Genomic DNA, 8,384 nt, shown 5'->3' on the forward strand with positions numbered 1-8,384 from the left:
CCATGGCCAGCCTGCGGTCTCCCAGCCTGAGCATGAAGTCTGGTCTGAAGAGGGACAGCAAGTCCGAGGACAAGGGGCTGTCCTTCTTCAAATCAGCCTTGAGACAGAAGGAAGCCGGGCGGTCAGCTGATCTTGGCAAGACAGCGCTTCTCTCCAGGAAGGCAGGCGGAAGTTCTGTCAAGTCAGCCTGTCAGAGTTCAGGGCATGAGGGGTCGGAGAGGGGGCCCAGCCTCCAGGCTCCCAGCTGCCCAGCTCAAATTCAGTGGGAAAAGACCCACGAGTTGGCAAGGACCCTGCTTCTGCCAAGCATTCCCTGCTGTCCACTCGCAAATCCAAGTCTTCCCAGCTGGACTCTGGAGTTACCTTGTCTCCTGGTGGCAAGCGGTCTGCTGACAATTCTCTAAAAAGTTATCTCCCTGGAGGATGGACAACAGAAAAGTGTGTGCAGGGAGATGTCGGACAGTGTAAGCTATGACAAAATAATAATAATTTATACATTATCAAGGGTTCGTGAGGGAGGGGGAGTGGGGGTGGGAGGGGGGAAAATGAGGAGCTAATACCAAGGGCTCAAGTAGAAAGCAAATGTTCTGAGAATGATGCTGGCAACAAATGTACAAATGGGCTTGACACAATGGATGGATGGATTGATAGTGATAAGAGTTGTATGAGCCCCCAATAAAATGATTAAATTTTTAAAAAAGTTCTCTTTTGGTATGCAAACCTCTGCACAGCCTTCTCACCAACCTCAGTGAATTTCTGCAATCCAAGTGTTTTATCTGTCAGAATGTTCATTTATTTAAAAATCTTTCCCCCTCCCTCCAAAGCTGTTGTATTTTCTAGGTGATGTGCCTGGTGTGGAAGTGTGGGTGTGTGTTTGCCCGCGTATGTGAGGAGAATTCAGTTGTATATGGTTTGAAGTGGCGCCTTATTCTACCATTGAACCAAATAACAGCCGTAGGCAAAGCATTGACACCAAGCTAACTGGAATAATTATAGGCACTACCCTGGGCAGCCCTTTTAGCAATTGTACATATTTCTCCCTAGAGACCCCTAACGGCCTTTGGTGGACACTGGGGTTCTGGAGCCTGTGAACCAGTTAAGCTCTCATCCATGTACTCTGCAGGGGAGGAGGAGCTGTTTGACCTGGGTTTCATCAGGTTTCGTCCGCCCTCATGCGGATCCTCGTGTAGCACGGGGAGCTCTAAACACTGTGACGCTAACTCCCAGCAGCACAAACCGAGGGAAAACTGTTGCTTTCTGCACTTTCACCTCATTTCCCAGTCTTTGTAAAGGGCAATATTTTAAGACTAATGTTTCTCAGGTATTTCTCAGTTAGCCTAGGGTGGATGCGTAGCAGTGGATGGGTTAAAGAGGGTGACAGGTTAAAAAAAAGAAAGAAAAGAAAAAATATTTTTCTCCCGTGGAAAGCTCTGCCTTTCTCTGCAGCTAATCTGGGCCCAACAGTTTTGGCATGCATCAAGTGGAAAGTTTGCTCAGTGTTAATGTTTCAGTTAGAATGGTATAAGCTGAACCAACTGAGTTATCTATAGTGTTGGCTGTGATTTCTCCTGTTAATTAATCACTGGTCCTCTTCAATTCAGGCAAGAGCAAGATTAACCGTTTCCTTGCAAATTGATGTGGATGGTTTGCAGCTGGGGAACTTCAACTTCAACATCATCGCATCCCTTCGTTAAACAAATGATCCATTGAAAACTGCAGATTTGTGGCTTGGGGCATTTCCCCATAAACTTTTCACAAAGCATCCATAATTTCACCATTCTTCCACCCAATATGCAGCATAAATTTTGTGTTTACTCTGACTTCAATTTTAGTGAAATGTACGTTGTTTTGACAGGGGGGTCATTTCAAACTGATGTATCCTTCTTAGTGCCTCAAATAAGATGCTATTTGGACATCCTATAACAAGTTCATATGGGTTTGTTTGGGTGTGGGAAATTTTTAATCCATGCGCAAATTTTTCATAAAACGTATTTTCCTTGAGCTTTTGGAAGACCCCGTGTGTGTCTGTGTATGCATGACTGCATTCATTTTGTTTCTCTAGAAAAAACCAAAGTCAAGTGTGACATAATAATCATCGTGTTTTATTTTACCCAGTGACATTATTTTTCTGGAGCATATATTTGACCATCTTCTGTGTACTATGTTTCTTTCTTCCTTCTATCTTATAGATCATTCCACAGAAACTAAACTTTCTAGTTGCAGAATTTTAGGAGACAGCTCACCTATTTGTATCAGTTATTAGATTTTTTAAAAATCCTAGTTGAAACCAGGAATCAGAAGAATGAACTGGCTCCGATGAAAATATGTTCGATGACTATGTTCTCCCCAACATCACATTACGCCCTAACCAGTGAGCGTGTCTGTAGATATCAGGTTTCTTAAGTAACCCCTGTCCTTTATAGGCACTATCGATGATACATCAGTCAAGAGCCTTCAGCTGACTTAACCTGGCAGGAAAAGTACTGGTCACCAGTCCACAAAGTTCTGATATCTTCTACATCTTTAGCTTGCTTCCTTCACAGATGGTGGTTTGAGCATGCAGTTCCTCTCCTGACCTTCTGTGATAGCACACAATGCCTGCAGGCTGTCAACACAGGATATGCCTGCAGGCTGTCAACACAGCCAGATCTTGATGTTCTGAGAAAAGGGTTACTGGTCTGTCTGTGTGGGTGTTGCACATTTCTTGAAGAGCTCAGTGTGTTATGGGAGATCCGTAGAGGCACGAATGCTCTCTTCGTGTGTGCGTTTATTAGCTTGTTATTGTATTGTGCCAAACACACTAGCCTTAGTTCAGTACCAAACCCTTTCCACACCTCACAAAGACACAGTAGTGGAATGTGATACAATTACTGCTAATGATACTCAAGCATGGTATTTTTTTGTGGGATCCAAGGGAAGGATTCTTAAATGATGAAAGGGAGAGCAGATGTAAAGCCGTGTATTCATTAGCCTTTGCCCATCCGTTTCCTCCTGCAGGACATTTGGTCATGATGCTGAATGCCATTTCCTAGCCATGAGGCAAAATCACATGATAAGAATATGCAAACATAATGATAGAAGGTGTCTGTGTACCTACTGGTGTGGTGAAACTGTTCTCAGTCTCTGGGCCTTGTATCATAAGAGAAAAAGAAAACCTGAATTCGTATAAGACAGTTTTTTAATGCTTTCATGGTTTATATTACAGTTTCATAATGATACAGCCTGTCTTAGAGATAGACTGGGATTTGAAGTGTTACCCTTCCATAGCGCTATAAGGGATGGTATTTTGGTTTTCCGCTCTGTTTCACTGGGTGTTGTAAGCACATGTAGGAACGAGTTTGTGCTTGACTCCATGTCAGCACAAAGGTTGGCAGATAAAATGCACCCAGGGCTGCTGTGGGGTTCCAAGTTCACAAAAACCACGTCCATCCCAAGTACAGTCTCCTTCCGACTTCAGATGCACTTAGACTTTGAGGGCTTAAGCCAGAACATGCAGGGTGTCTGAGGAAGCAGAAGACAGCTGTACCAATTTTGGAGAACGGTTGGTAGGCTGACAAATAAGGTCTCGTAACATCAGTGCCTTATCTGTTGTATCGCGATATATATTATGCTGGCAAACCTGTGATGATCATTCTGATATATTTGGTTTTGTCTGTTCATGTCAGTGTATATCTCAGAGGTGCTGTGGAGTGGGGGATTACTCTCTGGAAGTTGTGCAATACGTTTTTCTATCTTTCAGTAAATGAAACTCAGGATTGATGAACCTCTAGATCCCTCCACCAAGTAGAACAAGGGTGCCGGGGAGGGAGGGCAGAGGAGAAGGGGGCGATAAAAGGGCGATTATGTCAAGGTATCCAGGAAGAAATAGGATTATGGAAGAACTGATTATGGAAGCAATGGTACAATTCTGCTTGATGAGAATGAACGATGCAATGACATGACATTTGGGTTAATTCCCAAGTGAGAATAAATTGGAAGAACAAAACCAAACAAACAGATCCAGGAATGGGTTTGGGGATCACACTAAATCTCAGCTCCAACTTATGAACACTTCGTTCTTATCTTATGGCCTTGCTCGATACCCACCCTCAGGAAGGGAACACAGAGGAGACGGGTACCATAGCAAAATGTGGCGAAGACATTAGATGGTGCCTGGCTGTTAGATCAGGTCTTCAAGGCCTGTCTCCAAACAAGCAGCCATCTAAGTGAGATGTCCACCGAGTCCACGTGGAAGAAGCACACCGTCATCAGTCACCGAAGGCATGTGAACCATGTAATCCAAAGTTGAAGGAAGGATTGTATCAGAGCCTGAAGTCTGAGACTCTGGTTTGCAGAAGGCTGTGGATGACAGTGGGAGCCCAAGATTCACTGGTGGAACTACACAGGAAACAGACCTCCGGGGAACACCCTCTCTCCACCATTGGGGGATCGAAGGAAAAAGGTCATTTAACGGAGTGCATCGGTGAGTTGAGTATAGAAGATCAAAGGCCTGAGTCTGACTTGAGCAGTTCAAACTCGTCAGCAGATTCCCTTCATAATGCATGCTGGACTTGACCTGGTATCCAAAATCGTATGTATTTGGGGGCTGTATTGCTTTGTTTGTTCTTTTTGTTGTACATGTTCGGGGTATCTCAGGAGTGTTATGTCGCTGGGGATCACCCTCGCTGTTTGCATAAATAGTATCCGGTCACTTGCATTTCTCATCTGTGCAGGTCAACAATCCGTGTATTTTGGTCTAAAAAAACTGTCCTACGTATTTATACTTTCCTTTTCTAAACAGTATTTGAAACTCTTTAATATTGGCTAACTTAATGATGCTGTCAATAGAATTCCACCACTTATCTGACAGTTGATCATACTGTGGTGGCTTGTGTGTTATTGTGATGCTAGAAGCTATGTCACTGATAATTCACATGTCAACAGAGCCACCCAAAGTGAACAGGTTTCAGTGAAGCTTCTAATTAATTCCCGAGAAGAAACTGACTGTCAACTTCGGAGGAAGTAGTCGCTGAAATCCAAAGCATTGTCAGATACTGATGCCTAATAAATAGAAGCATAACATTGTCAGAGATTGTGCCAGAGGATGGGCCCTCGGGTTGGAAGGCATACAAAACATGACTGATGAGGAGCTGCCTTCTCAAAGTAGGGTTGACCATGGTGATGCGAAGGGCGTAAAGCCTGTGAGAGTAAAGCCTTCGGTATCTTCATTTGCTGACAGGACACAACGCAAAGTGAAAAGAAACAGTTGCAAACATCAATTAATAATCTGAACTTGGAATGTATGAAATACAAATCTAAGAAAATTGGCAATCTTCAAAAATGAAATGGAACACATAAAGATCAATATCCTAGGCATTAGTGAGCTATGGTCTACCATGCCAGGAATGACCCAATCAAGAATAATGATGATGACCCAATCAAGAATAAGAATATTCATCACCATTAAGGGCATTTTAAGGCCCATCCTGAAGCACAGTGCTGTCTGTATTAGGAGTATATCTATCCTAATTCAAGGAAATCCAATCAATACAACTATTGTTCAGTTGTATGCACCAACTATCAAAACTAGCTATGAAGAAATTTTAAAATTCTACCAACATCTTCATTTAGAAGTTGATACAATCAAGATACATTGATAATTATTGGTGATTATAACGCAAATGTTGGAAACAAGGAGGAAGGAACAGTAGTTGGAAAGTATGGTGTCCGTGATAGAAATGAAGCTGGAGATCGCATGATGGAATTTTGCAAGACTAACAACTTGTTCATAGCAAGTACCTTTTCCAAAATCAAATTGACTACATCTGTGGAAAGCAACACTGGAGGAACTCAGTATCAGCAGCTAAAACTAGTTCAGGGGCTGACTGTGGAATAGACTATCCATTGATCATATGTAAGTACAGGTTGAAGCTGAAGAAAATTAAAACATGTCCACGAAGCCAAAACACGACTTTAAATCTATCCCACCTGAATTTCGAGAACATCTCCAAACTAGATCTGCTGCATTGAACACTAATGACAGAAGAGTTGATGAGCATGGGAAGACATTAAAAACCTCATTCTTGAAGAAAGCAAAGGGTCATTAAAAAGAAAGGAAGAAAAGATCAAAGTGGATATCGGAAGAGACTCTGAACCTGATCTTAATCATAGATCACGGCACATAGTAGAAATCATGGATCTTAGATAAGGCACATGGTGGAAATGAAATCAAAGAGCTGAACGGAACATTTCAAAAGGCAGCTCAAGAAGGTAGAGTATTATAGTGAAATGTGCAAAGACCTAGAGTTAGAAAATAAAAAATAAAGAACAAGTTCAGCATATCTTAAGGTGAAAGAACTCAAGAAAAAGGCAAGCCTTGAGTTGCAACATTGAAACATTCTATGGACAAGATATTGAATAATACAGGAAGCATCAAAAGAAAATGGAAAGAATACACAGAGTCCCTGGACCAAAAAAGGACTAGTTAACATTTCATAATTCCAGGAGGTAGCATTGGAGCAAGAACCAATGTACTGAAGGAAGAAGTCCGAGTTTCACTGAAAGCATTCGTCAAAAGCAAGGCTCCAGGAACCGATGAAATGCTAATGGAAATGTTTCAACAAGCTGATGAAGCACTGGAAGCCCCCATTGGTCTATGCCAGGAGAAAAATAGGAATTTCAGAACATGTCATTGTGTTCACGAAGAACTTTTATATAACATGGATAACGAAGAAGTAGTGGGAACAGAACAAGAAAATATCACATCGTCTAAATCAGCAGCAGGGTTGTCTCTTCTCACCACACTTCTTCAATCTATTTGCAGAACAAATCATCAGAGAAACTGGACTATCGGAAGGGGGATGTGGCATTAGGATTAGAGGTAGAATTATTAACAAGCTGCAATATGTAGATGACACACTCGTACTTGCTGAAAGGGATGAGGACTTGAAGCACTTGTTGATGACGTTCAAGGACTGCAGCCTTCAGCATGGATGACAACTCAACGTAACGAAAACCCAAATCCTCACAACTAGGCTAATAGGTAACCTCATGATAAATGAAGGAAATATTTACGTTGTCAAGGATTTAATCTTGCTTAGAGCACAATCCATGCTCGTGGGAGCAGCAGTCAAGAGAGGAAAAGGCACATTGCATGGGCTAAATCTGCTGCACAAGACCTCTTTATAGAGTTGAAAAGCAGGCACATTGCTTTGAGGACTAAAGTGCCCCTGACCCACGCCGTGGTATTTTCAGTTCCTCGTATGCATGTGAAAGTTGGACAGTGAATAAGGAAGACCACAGAAGAATTGATGCATTTCAATGATGGTGCCGGCGAGGAATGCTGGGAGTACCACGACTCTTAAAAGAACAAACAAATCTGTCTTGGAAGAAGTACAACCAGAGTGCTCCTTAGCGGCAAAGATGGCAAAACTGTGTCACTTGTTCTTTTGACATGTTGTCAAGAGAGATCAGTTCCTGAAGTAGGACATGATGTTTGGTAGGGTCGAGGGGCAGCAAATAAGTGGAAGGTGAGCACAAGATGGATGGACACATTGGCTGCAAACCTGGGCTCAGGCACAGGAACAATTGTGAGGCTGGCCCAGGACTGTGCAGTGTTTTGTTCTTTTGTGCAGAGGGACACGATGGGTTGGAACCGACTCGATGGCTCCTAACAGCAAGAAACCATTGGTGGAATTACCGTATCCTATACAACCACTTTGGAAAGCGATTTGGAGCTACCTAAAACAGCTGGGAATGGAAATCCCATACAATCCAGCAATACCACTATTGGCATATGCTACAACGAACTAAGAGGCAGAACACAAACGATGGAAGCTCTCCAGTGTTTATTGCAGCACAGATCATAATAGAAAAATGCTGGAAACAGCGCAAGTGTTCAACGGTAGACGAATGGATACACCACGTATTATGCACACAATGGAATACTATGCATCCCTAAAAAACACACACAAACAAACAGTGGCAAAAGTGTGAACTGCTTTATGCCATGGAAGGGTTTGGAAACCATGATGGTGAGTGCAGTTTGTCAAACACAAAAGGACAAATAGCGTATGAGTCTACAGCTATAACCGCCAAGAAGACAGGCTTCTGTTCTCAAGCCACATAAACTTCTAATCTAACCTCTCAAACAAAGAGTTAGAGAGCCTGCTAGAGTCCATGAACCGTACATTATCCACCTTATATGTACGTCTTAAAAATCAGTTCAGTAGAAGAGATCTCCCTTTAGTTGGGGTCAGTCCTTCATGAAGTGAAGGACCATTTATCTGCTGCCACACAGCACTATGAGAAGGTTACTCCTACAAGAGTAATGAGACGACCTTCCTGGGAAGTCAAGTCACGACGAAGGGAGGAGAGCCCCAGTGTCTTGGCAGAGGCACTTACAT

The sequence above is a fragment of the Echinops telfairi genome, unplaced genomic scaffold, assembly GCF_000313985.2.
Source record: "Echinops telfairi isolate 266 unplaced genomic scaffold, ASM31398v2 ScPeMD7_5592;HRSCAF=6446, whole genome shotgun sequence".
NCBI lineage: Eukaryota > Metazoa > Chordata > Mammalia > Afrosoricida > Tenrecidae > Echinops > Echinops telfairi.